Source organism: Corvus moneduloides, chromosome 3 (assembly GCF_009650955.1).
Source record: "Corvus moneduloides isolate bCorMon1 chromosome 3, bCorMon1.pri, whole genome shotgun sequence".
In the NCBI taxonomy this organism is placed as follows: Eukaryota; Metazoa; Chordata; class Aves; order Passeriformes; family Corvidae; genus Corvus; species Corvus moneduloides.
Window position 1 is genome coordinate 119,134,408 of NC_045478.1, and position 15,262 is coordinate 119,149,669.

Here is a 15,262-nt window from a genome sequence, read left to right on the forward strand (position 1 = left end):
AGTAATGCAAAGCCTCCTGGCTCAGTGGTCAGAGCAGAAGGGATAGAGGGAGCGTAGTCCTTACACCACTGGGTGTAAGTGGTGTTCAGAAGTGGGGAAGAGGAGGAAAAAGATCCTCAGCACGCACAAACTAGGCTATGGCACTTCCCTTTCAGTGGCATGCCTTCAAGAGATAGCTGCCCCAGGCACCTCCAAGTTTACCTGTGTCCACTCCTGGCTCATTCTGGTGGAGGGGAGCTTTTCCCCAGGAGCAGTTCCACACTTGCGACTTTCAGGGCTGCATTTTTCCTCCCTTTCCCTGTTACTTGTCTTGTTATGGATGAGAACCGTGTCGGTGCGAGCAACTGTGTTTAAACTTGGGACAGAACTGAAGCACAGCTGTGTTTTTGTCACTGGGTTTGTATTGCCACAGTGCAAGTGTACCAGAAATATGTAATAATACATGTAAAATTGTTCAATTGCTGTTTTGTTGACAAGGTGGCATTATCTATGGCAGAATTCATGGATACTTTGTACAAGGGCAAAAGGGGGAACAAAAGTCCTTCTGACCATGGTTTTCGCTTAGTTGGACCATGTTTGACAAAAGGCTTTCTTGAAGCTCTTTGGAGAAAGTTTACGGGATTTTTCAGCAAACTTGTTTGGGGTGAATCCAGGATTGCTGGAAATTCGGGTATAAAATTGAGGTTTTGCGTAATGTCTGCTCAAAGTCACATCATGGTTGTGGTTGCTCCTCACTTTAAGAGCTGAAACCATTTTCTAGGCACAGATCATTTCCATTTTCCAGAAACTTGGGCACAGGTGGACCAAGGTCAGAATTTTATATGGGAGCAACACTTATATTCCAGTTGCTTGCTAGGGATGGATTTGGATTCCTGATTTGAAGTACCCCTTTTTGACATTTTTGTAGTTGTGTGACTGCCTTGAAAGCAAGGAGCAGATTCCCTTTGGCCTTGGTGGTCTCCAGAAGAGAAACCCCACTGAGATAGTGGAAAGGAAGATATGGGAGCCAGAGCTTTGCTCTTCACCACCAGAGCCTGTCTCGCTCCTCTGTATCTCACTTGTATAGAGACAAATCAAAATTCAGGGACTTGTGCCACACTCTCTTCATAATGCATGTGTACAAATATTTGCATGCAGCAGTGGTTCAAAGGTGCCTGGAGATAGTATCTTAACCGTGGTGCTTTCCCAGACCATTGCTGTGCTTTGCCTTTGTGAATAAAGGCAGTAGTGTCTGCAGTCAGGAGATCTCTCATATAGATTTAATCTGGCTGTTTTCCTCCCTAGGGAGCAGAGTTGAGGATAGTGAAGTTCAAGGTAGCGTGTGTTGGAGTTTTGCAAGCAGAATAGACATGGAAATTTGAAGCCTAAATTGCACATTCCAGTCTTCTTATGGAAATGGCGAACAAAGAGGAAGCAGAGCCTTTGGTACTGATCGTGTGCCAGTTTGTAAATACCAGTGCAGATCCAGAGGGTTTCTTTCTAAACACCCCGTGTGTGTATGTGCACACAGGCACAGGCGCTGGTGTGGATACACACCTCTGTGTGATGTTTATAAACAGTGCACCGCCCCTCTCTGCTTATAGATCCCATTGATGACTGCTTTATTCATCTCGTGGCAGGCCCATTTAAAGGAAAATGCATTCCCCATTTCCTTGCGACTATAAATTCCGTGCTATGGGGAAGTAGCAGAGTGCTCTAGCTGTACCTCCATGGCGAAATGCCCTGTTGAGGAGAGGAGTATTATACAGGGAACAATTGACAGCCCTTCACTTCAGTGGGTACATTTCTCTGTACAGCTGCATCACCACTAATGATAAATGAGTAATGTTTGATAGCTGGCTCCGTTGCCTGACAGCTACAGTTTTGGCCAGAGGGCCACGACAGGCTTTAGACTTCTGTTCAAAATGAGTTAAACATATTAGGTATTACGAAGCCACAGAAGCCTCGAGAATGAGTGCTGAAATGAGTTATCAAGGTATGCTCCTGGGTACACAACTTGCAAAGCAGATGTCATTCTAATAATGTGTGATATAGAACATGTCTGGCCTAAACCCTGCTGGATGAAATATGAAGCCCCGTTGGTGATATTTAATACCATTTTATGAGGTGCCATCTTATAAAGACAATGCCCGCCTTATGTGGAATGCTTAAGGTATTTTGCCAAAGGCACTGGGAGGTATCTGAACTAAGTAGAATTTTTATTATTTTATAAGCCTTTACTTTGTAATATTTCTGTTTCTACATTATTGTGGTACTAGCTGCACTAACCCTTTGTCTAGTGAACTTCATGAGCGGTTTGCTGATAGATTGACTGATAGCCACGGCTGCCTGTGGATGTAAAGGCCAGTTCCTACCTAAATATATTCCTAGCAAAAAAATAGAGTAAAGTAGAAAGCAGACTTCAAAAGGAAATAAAGCTTTACAGGAGGCACTCTTGGAAAAGAGGTCCTTGAAGCTATGAGATGCAGAGGTTTAGGTGTTTTGTAAGGGAGCGAGGCTTGGCAAGGTTGTGCGTTTGTGTATTACAGCTGCAACATTCATTTTGTCTTGAATTCCTGTTGTAAACTTTGACTTCTTGTTGAGATTCCTGGGTCCCTTTGCCGATATCCCAAGGACATACGTCGAGTCGCTTAGTTTCGGGAAGATGATGAGTGTTTTCACTCTCCAGTTCTCTCTTTTATTTACATATTTTAATTTAAGGCTGCATTTGTGGAACCAAATTGCCCCCTTGTTCAGGTCTGTTGGAAGGCGGAGGCAGAGGGAGTGCAAGCAGTTATTCTGAGCAAATTAGGTATCTCCTCCCTGGGATGCAAAGCCCGTGCTGACAGCGCTGCAGCGTTAAAGACCCCAGTGGGGGTGGTACTTACATTGCAGCGATGCTGAGTCAGTGCAAATGGGCTCAGTGCTCAGAGCCCATCGCCGCTGCTGGAGGATCTGGTCCACTGCAGCAAGGGAGTAGTTTTCTTGTCTTAATCCTACATCGTTCTGTATCTCACAGTTCTTCTAGTCTTCCATGCTTCTCTGTCTTGCCTCTCCTGAGAAAATAGTGCCCATGACCTAGAAAGCAGCCACTTCCTAGAGCATTCACTAGGGAAGGCTGATGTGGCCCAGCTTTTGCTCAGTGGTTTGATCCAGCAGGGTGTCTCTTGCAGGGCAGGCCAGGGTCCCTATTTCTCCTGCTTTGAGGGTCTCCTGCTTAGCCATGATCCAGCTTGATGAGCCTCATAGAACCAGGTCCCTGGGATTATTTCTGCTGATTTGCTTCTGTGAATAAACATCAGCACTAAAGAAATTGCTCAGCTCAGTGTGCCAGTGACCACCACATAGAATTTCCAGCTAGAAAGACATCCCTGTGCTAAAGTATGTGGCGGTTCTTGCTCTTAATCCTCACTCTCTCCTTCTGCCTCCCCGGGTAAGTGATCTCTCAATGTGTGGTAGTGCAGCCTGATGCGAGGAGGTGTTAGGTTAATTCCCTTTGATAAAACCCTGCTAACTTTTTTTTGCCCTTGAAAAACTTGTTTTCCCTTCCAAATGCATCATCCTGTGAGCCCAAGGTTTGCAGATATTCAGATTCATCTTCCTTTATACCATAAACATGCCAGATATATATAATCCATTTGGACACTGGCAAGTGATGACTATCAGAGGCAGAATGGGTACTGAGGGGCCCATAGTTATACAGTAACATCAGCTTGGCAGCAGCTCATCCATCGTGCTGGATGATCTGTCCATCTCCCTGCCTATGGCTTGTAGCACATAAAATACAGAGCAAAAGTCAGACCAAATATTCTGCGTGCGATGCTTGTCGCATCTCAGCCCGGCTCTTCTAGCCTCAGTTTTAAATGCACTCGTGGACCAACTGTCTGGTCGAGACACTGCTTTTGAAAGAAACATGTCTCAGAAATTCCTGAAAGTTGCTGCTCAGTGTGTGACATGTCAAGTTACATCTGCTGTGTCACGAAACATCAGCGTGTTGCGAAAGACCGTAATGAAAGGTGACAAGACATGCTGTAAACAGTTTCGGTCGATGTTTTTATTTATCCCAGAGCAAATTTCATGCAATATCACAATCGTGGGGAGAATTCAGCTTCTGTTCCATCACTCAGCAAAACTTTTTTCTGTGCTGCTCTGTCGACTGACCCTGAACATTTCGGGTGTGGAGGTAGGTCAGCCTTGAAGCCGAGTGCTCTCAGGATCACCGCCCCTGCCCCAGTGCACGTGGTGGTGGGTCTGTGCCTGGCAGACCCCAGGGACCCTTGAGGGGTCAGGAGTGCTGGGGTGGCATTTCCCCCAGCCTCAACTGTGTCCCACCACCCACCCAGGTGCTGTGTGGGGAATTCCTCCCCTGTTCCCCAGAAAACGTGTGGCCGGGCACAGGGCTCCCTGGAAGGAGCTGTGTGGGATAACTCAGGGTTCCCACGACATGCCAGGGCCCTTCATGGGGCTTTCTTTGCCTCTCAGAGAAAGCTCATAAACCCATTTGCAAATCCTCCGTTTGAGTTGTACAGGTGGCTCATGTTTGTCGAGGTTTTCTACTTGGAGCTCATTTCCTTAAAATCTGTCCTTATGTTTGCTAAAATCCACACAGTCCCTGTTCCAAGCTGCACGAGGCTTTTAGCTCCTTTTTTCCTCTCAGCATTTTTTGCCTATATTGTTGCAGGAGTCAAATGGGGAAATGCACAGAGCTGGGAGATTAAAGATGTAAATTTTATAAACAGAAATCAAAGGTCCTAAATCCTGAGCAAAGAAAAGCCTACATAAGTATGAACATTAAAAAACATACATAAATAGTACTTCAAGGCTGAATGTGTTAAATTATTCAACAGTTAAGTCATAAGTGTTCTTAAACTTAAGTATAAAAATGCCCTTGACAATATTTCATAGCTGTGCATTTCTTTAAAATATTTAGCATTCTCATTAAAGAGAATGACTTTATTTTATATATTAGTTACATTCCTGCTTGTTAATATGAAGGAATTTAGTAGCAAAGAGCATTCTTATGTATATAAGCCAAAGACAATTTACATATAAAGTTGGACGACTATTCACTTTTTATTTATTCTTGGATCATCTGCATCCACGCAGAGCTATATAGCATTTAAACAAATTTGTTCCTTAATGTGTAGTATTAATATCTCCTGCCCCAAAATATCATTTGCTAATGCCATTGCAGAGACAGGTTCATTCAAAGCTACATGGAAGTTCTTGCCTTTGAAAGACTTAATGAACCTTACATTTTTGGTATACTGCACAGTGTAATGCCTATTACATATTCATTGCCAGAATGGAAGATTTCCTTTAACTCTGAGCTTCCTGGTCTAGTTCACTGTAAAACATTGTCAAAAGTCACAAGAGACTTTCGCTGAAAATTGTGACTCTTGATAGCAGGATGTAATGGGGAGGTTTAGAATAGAAGAACCAGTGGTATATGGGCCCAGGGGGAATCGTTCTGACAGACAAATGGATGGATAATACAGTTTTTGACATAATGGGATGAAAAAGTTTATGCCAGAAAGAACTGAATTAAAGTTATTACTTTGAGGAAATTTTGAAGTTCTCAAGACCAGCAGTATTACCTGCGTGCATTTCATTTTACTGCATCTCTGCATAACAGGTTTTTAAACAGGGTTGGTTTTGAATTGATTTGTAAGCTTACTAACAAATCTTCAATCAAAATTGTAGTCACTTTCTTGGAAGTAACCCCAGTAACATAATTTTACAGGGGGTTGTTTTGGGAGCAGGATTTTTTGATCTCTCTGGTTTTTGCAAGTCCTGCATCATCGGTTTGCCTCTCAGCTCCCTTTTGTAAGGACAGCAAAACAAAAAAGGCTATTATTCTGCATTTTCCTCTGGAATAGTAGGAGGTTATTTTGTATAAATTTCTTTTTCTCAGTGCTTTGTGAACTTTGGAAATTCACAGCTCTGAGATCCCCAAGCCCTGGTGAGACACAGAGGTCGGCTGATGCACAAACCATTGCAAACCCGACGCCTTAGTTAATCAAGGCCATCCAGAAAAAAAAAGAAAAAAAAGGGGGGACGGGGGGACTGTACGTTTTTCTACTCGTTATTTTTAGGTGATGGCAGGGCTGGGCTGCCAGTCAGACAGGTTTTTGAGGGGTGCTGTTTGCATGTGTGCACCCAAGGGTTTGACCGCAGGTCTCTGGAGAGGGGACAATGCAATAACAGCCGCTGCTCCCCGAAGTCTCTGCCTGAGCTGTGTTTCATTTTAGCTGGCAGGGACTGAGCCCACGGCTGAAATGGAGAAATAAGAGCGGCAGAGAGAGGCCCTCATAATGGCAGAGATGAAAAATGTGTTAGCACAGAACAATGAAGTAATGGTAAATCTGAGATGTAGGCACCAGTCACCACTTGTACCATGCTGTTGTCAGAAGTGTGTTGAGATATCGGAGAGAGCAGGCTGAGAAAGGGAAGCTAATTATACCACATTATTCACTTCTGCTCATTAGGTGTAGTACAAAGGCCCTGCTTTTTATGTATATATTAAAGTGCTGAGGACTACAGGAATAGATAACTTCATGTTTCTTTTGTCTCTCTAGTGGGTCAGTTCAGACAGAAAAATTGTGTTTTCACAGACATCCAACTTTCCATTCTGCAGAATTAGGGATTTCCTCCTGCATCACCTCTAACAAATAGAAAAAGACAACTCCCCTCCCTCTTGAAAGCCAGCAAGCAAAGCTCCTGTTCCCCGTGACAATTCCTCACCCAGTGCCTGTGTGAGGGTGTGTGGGATGGTTCCTGCCTTCTCTGCTCTGCTCAGCACAGGCACCAGTGTCCATGAAAAAGCTCTTCCTGCTTAAACCCTCTTCCCCACATAGCTCCAGGGGCAATTTGACAGCCCCAACCTTCTCCACTGCTGACATTCCTGCCTGGGTCACACTGTCCCCTCATGCTGCCACTTGTCCCTCCATCATCCTGAGACCACAGATACCTCTCCGGCTGAGTGTCAATGAAATGAATTCAGCCGTTTAATAAACTTTGGATGGTACACATAATACATTCTGCCTTAGATGTTTCACCTGCCTCACAATCCTCGTATTGCTTTCGGATCTGCAAATGAGCCATTAGGAAAAGATGAAGGGGAAGGCAGAGGATCGGTTTATTGAAATTATTTATATATGAGAAATACCTAACTTTCAAAATTCATGGCTCTTTAATGCTCAAGTCACAGAGAACACATTAAATCTAAGAGGAGAGGAACAGGTATTGCACTTCCACACTGAGGTGAATGAAATCAGATTTGGGCATTGAAACCTACCCTTCTCCACAATGAAAATTGCCTTGCTCTTCTAATTATGAGCATCACAAAAGTCACTGCTTCCGTGAAATACCCTGCAGCTACACAAAAGGATAGACTGGAGAAGCACACATCTACCAATAAGTGGCACTGAGCATCTACTCCATTTCTCACACAGGTTGGCATATCTCTCAGTGGTCCATCTGGTAGAATTGGATGGCATTTATCAGGAAATAATCCAATTGTGGCATGCCAAAACCTGAACATGAAAAGTACTTGTGCCTAGTGTCAATCATTCACCCTCTGACAGTTCAATAAACATCCTTTCTGTGATGGTTTTCAGGAACACTGACACCCAAAATGCTGGAAACAATGCCAGAGATGGAAATGACAATGCTTCTGTGAAACATCAAAGGGGGCCGACACAACCTGGCATGGATTTTGCCAAGTGTTGCTTAGCAATACATCGTGCTTGTGGGCCACTGGCGTGTCAGGATTAGCTGCGAGGGGAGCGATATTCACACCTTTGCTGAGAATGCATCCTTCCCAAATAAAGCAGCACAAGGCAGGGAAGTGCAGCATCAGCAGGAGCAGGGGATGCCACAGCCACAATATACAATTCTAGGCTTCTGAAAAGCCATCTGCTCTCCGCACTTGTCTTCCTCGGGCGTGGAAAGGCAAAGTGCCTCATCCCAGTGCCATGGGGATGTGGTGCTGTCCTGCCCAGCTCGTGGGCTTGGAGGGTACGAGGAGGTTTCACGTCCTTTTTCTTCCAGAGGGGACTAAACTTTGCTACCAGCAGCTCGTGCAGGCAGAATTTGACCTGGACTCGGTTGGCCTCTGGGCTCGCAGGATGGTGACAACATACGGGAAGAAAGATTGAACCTGGAATTAGGAGGTGAATGACCAATAGGACTCTCAACAAAATGGGAAATAGGGATGGTTATCTTAACAGCAAAATTGGTTGCAGCAGTAAAAGGATGCAAGGAGCTCTTGGTTACAAAAGAAAAAACTTCTTCACTTCCTGAATTTCCCAAGCAAGCCCCTCTCCCCCGGTGCCTGGATGTGGCTCTGCAGCCACCCCCACCCTGCAAGGGATCCTGAAGGGTAAAAGCAGCTTTTCCAGAACAACGAAGCATGTGCAGTGGCCAGAGGGAAAACATATTATTTGATATTGCAGGCACCACTTTGCCACTGAGGAGGAAACTGAATTGGGGGAAGTGAAATAACTTGCCTGAAGCCACCGACAGACCTGGGAACTAAACTCTGGCCTCCTTCATGTGCCAAATCCTGGAGCAGAGGCTCACGAGGTCTAACCAAATTGCCTTTTATCTGTGTGCCTGGTAAATGGGAGTGGGAGGAATGTCTGCATATCAAATCAGGGGTTTTTGTCCATCTCGAAGTTCCAGGTTTTCAGATCCAGGAACCAACTGACACCTGGAGCACATAAACTGCCTTTTTGGTGTGGTGAGGACAGCCCTGCGGGTCCAAACACAGACATGCCAGCCGAGCCTGTCCAAACAGGGGCGCTGGGATCTGCTGTGAGTCCAGAGCCTGAGGGGAGGACAGGCTTGGGGAGGCACTTGTGGGGCAGTGCTGGGTCACCACTACCCCTGTTGGCTCAGGGCTGTCTAGTCTGTAGACACCACAGTGGTGGAGGGGCTGCAAATTCCATGGAAAAGGTGCTTTCCAACAGAGTTCTCCGAACAGAAATCCTGAGGTGTGCAGATCCTTATATATACTTATGACAGTTTTCCAGGGAGAAGTGCAAGCTAACTCCATCAGTGCCTTTGAGCCTTGACTTGTTAATTGGCATTACTTCTAATTCCCAGCTATATTTTAAGGTATGAACCTAAGGAATTTTAAAGTCATTATGTGGGTGAGGGACTGATAAAAATAAATCCTTCAGGTTTGAAAGTGGCAGAGAGGGAATAAAAGGTGTTAAGAAATCCAGGAATTTTCAGCCAATTGGTTCAAAAAAGCATCCGGGTGGACTGCAGCTCCTAGAGAAAGGTCACTGATACTACTCTGGATACCTCTTTTTATGAACTTTATGCATCACATAAAATAAATTTAAAGCAGTTTAATTTAACAGTCTAATTAGTCATGGTTTTTTCATCTTGTCTATTTAACTATACACGGAACAAAGAGAAAGACACAGGGCCAAATTCGGAGCTGGCACAAATCAGCTCTACAAGTCGAGGAAGTCATTCCTGCTCATCCAGGGCTGAATACGGATGCCAGTGGCCAAATTTGTCCCTGGGAGTAATATCCCCTGTGTCTGGAGTCTTGAATTTGGCTGCCAGGAATTAATTCTCCGCAGAGCAGATCCTTGGGTCTCAGTGTTCAGAGCTTGAGCCAGGCGAGCTGAAACGTGGGTTGAACACTCAGCAGAAATGGCTTAGACTCGACATAGTTTGGAACAAAACTTTTCTGTGTGTTGGCTTTGCAGAGACTCCCGCACGCATTTCCCTTCACCTCAACCGACTTAATTCACACCCGATTTCGCTTTAAATTTCAGCGTTCATATAATCTCATGATCTCCGGCAAAGAGCAGTCACATGAGTGCACCCTCCACTGAAGAGAGCGTCTCTCCACTGCCTTTGATGTGGTTGCACTGGTTATGCCATTGCACTAGGCCGGCCTCGCTCTTCAGCTCATGCACAGAAACCCACAGCATTAGCCAGCCCTTGATGCAGGGACGTAAATTGATCCACCTTTACGAAGGTGAAGTTTCTGAGCAGATTTCCAGCTCATAAAGTCTTAGGCCGGCTAAAGCCTAGACCTCCAAGTCCATGGTTATATCGTGGTATTTGGGAGGGTTGTGACCCCACTGCTGGCTTTCACTGACGGAACAAATTATTTTTCAAATGTTGTGGATTGCAGCAGAAACCTGCCTCCTGCCAGTCAAGGTGTTTGCTTTGCGGTGTCCTTTTACAAGAGCATGTACTGGGGCAGGTTGCCATCTGATGCTGGCAGGCACTGGAGGGACTTGGGAGGGGACTGAGGTAGCTTAGCCACGTGTCACCCCAGCCCCGAGGGACACGAGTCCCTTCCAAATGGCTCTTTCCAAAGTTCCTGCAAGGTACCATTTCCCCAGCCAAAAATAACTGCAACAAACATGAACACAATAAAGAAATTCAAATATATCTTAAACTACCTAATAATTAACCATGTTCAATTAGTCTCCAGGGTTTTCTGTGCTGCTGTGTGGTCTCCCTGGAGGCACCACCAGCACCACAGCGGTGAGTTAATGAGTTCTGGTTGTGTCTTGTCCGCACACTCAGCTGCCTCACCGTGTTCCGCCTCTGGCCCAATGCTCCTAGGAAGAACACCCACTTCAGAGGACTTTCTCCCTTTTCCTGCTGGAGGCTGATGAAAGGCTGGGTCCTCCCCTGTAATGCATTTACCAGGGCTCTGCAGGGCTGTGTGAGTTCAGGGCTCAGCAGCGTGCTACCCCATGCCCCTTTGTGGGCTTACAACTGAGCTTGCCTGCTTGGTTGCAGGGTGAGGATCCCCACATCTGTCACATAAAGCCCAGGTCTCTCTTTAGACAATGCAGTTTCAAGAGTTTGGCTTAATTCTCTCATTGGGGAGGTCTGTAGACATCAGTAACTCCTGCCAGATCTGGCATCTCTATAAGTTACTCCTGTTTGTTCTGAAATTTGATGTCACTAGACCATCAGGCCTTTTAGCACATCCTTCTCTTACCTTTAATTCATGTTTCATTTAGCTTTTGCACAGCAATACTCTTCCCAAAGTTTTTTGAAGCTCTGATTCTGTTTTTTTATCCCTCTTTCCTTCAGGTTCAGCCAGAAGCAGACCCCGTGTCTCAACAAGAAATTGCATTTTCTCGTGAAACGCTGCACAATCCCAATGGCACTGCAAGAGAGCTCCCAAAGGGAATCATGAGCGGGAAGGAAAGGGACCCTGTGGACATATCCAACACACTGGGCATTAGCCCAGCTTCCGAGTGCACCTCTCTGTTAGGTAATGGAAATATTCTCTTATTTCCTGTCTATGTAAACACCTGTATGACAGGATGAGGCCTGCATCGGCTCCTTCAGCCCTGCTCTGTTGGGAGCTTCCATCTTTAGCTTTTCCATTTCCTTATAGTACCTGGATTTTTTTTCCACGATACCACTGGGATTAGCCCCACACTGACTTGTGCACCATTGCTGGACCTTCTTTTTCCTCTGGGGGCTGTGTCTCCCCATACCCAGAGGCACCAGCAGTGGTGCCAGGAGGGCCCAGTGCTGGCACTGTTGCTGCTGCCGCTGCCAGCATTTTCCTTTCCCCACGCTCCACATCCCCTCTCCTGTGTCATTTCCCACAGTGGATGGTTTAATGCACTGTTTTCTGCAGACTCCCAATTTCACTGCCTCATGCTGTCTGGGCTGGGGGCTTTTTTCTTGCAGTACTTTGCATAAAGCTTCTCACGGTGCTGCTTTCCAGGAATTCTGTTCTGGACACGATGAATTCCTCTGCGTGGCAAATTTTAATTGTTTTATCATGGAATTTTTTTTTCCCTGAGTTTTCCAATCTCTTTCCCTGGTGTTTTGCCTCAAATCCCAGCCATAATATGTTCCTTCTAATAAGGGATTCCAACCTGACAGTTGCAAGATTGGCACTGCCACCACACATTACAAAATCTGGAGTTTGCACCGTGTTATCTTTTTCTACGGAAAAATAAGACACTGGCATATGGCATCTCTCAAGAGAGTGGAGGCTGAGAGTGGGAGGCCAAGAGAGTGGAGGCTAAGAGATTTGGAGGCCAGTAATGGGAGCTGAGAGAAGAGAGGCCAAGATTGGGAAGCCCAAAGAATGGAGGCTGAAGGATGCCATAATCTGCTCCCCAGCCATGCTCTTGCTGTTTTTTCCCTACATTTCCTCAGTTTCCCACTCAGTAGCCACTGACCTGCACTTGTGTGTGATTCCCCATACCTGAGGTGAGGGCAGGAGCTGCCTCAGCTGGCTCACTGCAGCTCCAGACTCTGAGCAGGCCCCTCGGCTCTGAGAGGATCATAACCCCTGAGTTGTGTCTAATCAGGCAGCATCTGAGATTAATTGTGAGGGCTTTCCTCTACCCACCCACAGAGATAAATGCAGAGGAGCCAATTTGGTAATTGCCTTGAGTCCTGGTGTGCTTCTGAGTTGTTCCTAGGCCAGGATAAGGCTGGGTGAGGGAATATTTGCAGAGACATGAATGGAGCATTTACTGTGGCCCCAGCTCATAAAGATACCAGGGTGTCTTTAATGGGGCAGAGCTGGGGATGTCATAGGTGAGCACCATGATGCTGTAAATAAAAGAATCCCCTGCCCTGGCTTTGCTTAGACTCCCTCTTGCTTTCAAACAGCTCTGGAACTCGCTGCTGAGGTTTCCCACATCTCTCTTGAACCAGAAAGAAGGGGCAACTGTTTTGACTATCCCCATTGAACTGGCTGTACCTCAGAAGTGATCTTGTGATGAGGACTTAGCTGATAATGCCATCATCCAAAGGTGAGGTGCTCGTGTTTTTGGCTAACCTACAGCTTTGCCAGGATGGCGCAGGACATATGTTGCTGTGTCATCCAAGATGCTGGGGTGGAAAGACGAATAAAGGATGGCACGGGAGCAGATTGGTGCTTTACTGGCTGTGGGTAGGTAGAGAAGGGAAAAGCAGCCTTGGCACCTGTTAGTAGCCATTAAAAACTCCCATGTTCTACTAATCTGTGCTCGTAAAAAGGCCATCTGCTAATGCTCAAAGGTCATTAAGTTACCAGCCCTGTTTACTCCTCCTGTGCTGCTGGGCCAAGCCTTTCTCAGAAAAGAGGGCTTAAATGGTCATTATGGTGGCGCCTGCTCATGCTGCCGGGTGGTTAAGGCTCTGTCAGTATTTTCATTAGAAACCCAGACTTTCAGGGCTTTTTCAACTTGGCCATTAAAGCATTTGCTTCTCACTGCCTGGCTGCGCTTTGGAGAGGGAAGTTTCGTGTTGGATTTGTTTGTGATGAAACTGCTTATGGTCTTTATGTTTTCCTTATGAGAAACAGAGGGAAAGCATAGGAAACAGAAGCCCACTTTGTGTGCAGCTCTAGGGGCTGTGCTGGTTGTCGGTTTTGGGGTTACAGCAGCGTGGTCTGCCCATATAAATTATACTGTCCCCAAGCAGGCACCGTTTGTGTCTCACACAGACCCAGCACTACAGGTGGCTTAGGGAAGAAGCTGAGGCCTGGACTGTGAGTTGCCTTGATTTCATAGGTTTCAGTCAAACCTTTAAGGTTACATTAACATAGTTTTCTTGTGGTTAAATGGAACTATCAAAAACTTTGATAATTCTTTTTTCCTTCTGAGACTTCCCAGCGATAAAATAAGATGTAGCTGCTCAAGTTTTTATCCTTCATTTCTGATAATGATGGTGTCTGTCTCATAAAAACCTGCCTTTTATCTTCCCCAATTAGCTGAGCTGCTGCACCCTTGTGCTGGGAAGTTCTGAGTGCACAGCCAAAGCATCCCCTCCCCAGCTCTGTGGGGCCAAGCTGTCCACAGCACCCACCCTCCCGTCCCTGCTCCCATCGGCACCAGTTTAACCTTTTGCTTTCTGCATAGCACAAAGAAGAAACCTGGGTCAATGAATAATGAAAGCTCATTTGAAACCTGGACTCTTAGAGTTTGGTCTCTGCTGCCTTTTATTTTAAGTGGAACTTCTTTCACAGATCTCTTTTTTTTTTTTTTTTTTTTTAGTATTTTTTTCTGGTTAATGCATTCAGGCTTTCCCGTGTGGATTTCGTGAGGTGTTTCATCCAGGATTTAGGGGAAGATCACACTGATTGTGTGATCCACTTGTTCTTCAGATTGTTTTTATTTCTTTTCTGACTGAGCTCTGGGGACAGGAGGGTGCTGTGCTGGCCGCTGTGTGTAAATAAGAAATACAGACTTCCTTGGAGAGCTAAGAGTCAGGAATGGATATGAAAAACAGGAAAGGATGTATCTCAGGTTTTTTAAGCAGTCTTTCCAAACTATGTTGCTGAACGTAGAAAATAAAGATTAGAAAATAAAAAATCCCTAAGTGTTTCTGACTCAGCAGAGATGTTTTTGCCAGAACCTTCTTCTCACCAGCCAGTCCTTCTTAAATCTGTAACAACCAAACAGGTAGTTAAAATAGTCCCAACTAATTGTAACCAGGACTGCTGGCTTCTTCTGAACTATTGTTCTGATTAGGCACCACGGCCAAAATCTTCAGGCGGTATATGGGCAAAGTAGTCAGTGTAAGAACTCAAAACAAGAACAACTACAGGCCTGGAGTTTTTAAAATTTATTATTTTACTGCTGTAAAAGCAGGCCCTGTGTCTCTGCTGCAGATGTGTCTGCCATGGGCTGGCTCATCACTTGGTCCAGCTCCGTGGAAGAATGGATTCAAGTGTTACAAGTTGAGGGTTTAATTCAGATTTTCTTGAAGCACAGAAGTGATAAAATTTGTACAACTTCGCACTGCCATTCTAACATCAGCTTTTCCAGGAAAGCTCTTTTTTAAAAACACAACCAAGCTTGGGAGTCTCTGGGACAAGAGACTATGGAAGAAATTATCTTGTGAGAGACACAGTAAGGTGTTTGGAAAGGCACTGGTGCAGTGAGCAGCCATCCATCCTCAACACCAGAGTAGTGGAAATGCCATTTTCCTTCCCCCCTCGATCCCGCTGTTTGAACCAAGTACTAAAAAAGGTGTTTCATATTTTTGCAGTAGTCCGTATTTAAAACATTTTGGTTCCTTATAGGTAGTGACAGTCTGTTTTGGTGGTACACATGAAAACAAACAAGGAAAGAGACAGAAAGCACAGGCAAATCCTTGGATGTCGTGTTTCACTGAGGCTATAAAGTGGAGGAGGCAGAGATTTGCTGGGATTCTTGCTCAGCACACACAGAGGCAAATTATTGGTGAGTTTGGGAGCTGATGGAATAAAATATTTTGCCCAGGGAAGGGTGAGGGATTTCACTTTGCAGATATGCCTCTATTTTACTGGGTATAT

The 15,262-nt window shown here is 45.4% G+C and overlaps 1 long non-coding RNA gene across 1 annotated transcript in view; it reads left to right on the plus strand.

Moving 5' to 3' along the window:
• Nucleotides 1–15,262, plus strand: part of LOC116441644 — a 232,620-nt gene that overhangs the window by 83,539 nt on the left and 133,819 nt on the right. The window contains exon 3 of the long non-coding RNA XR_004239201.1: nt 11,062–11,245. This is a non-coding gene — a long non-coding RNA (uncharacterized LOC116441644). The remainder of the gene's footprint in view (nt 1–11,061; nt 11,246–15,262) is intronic.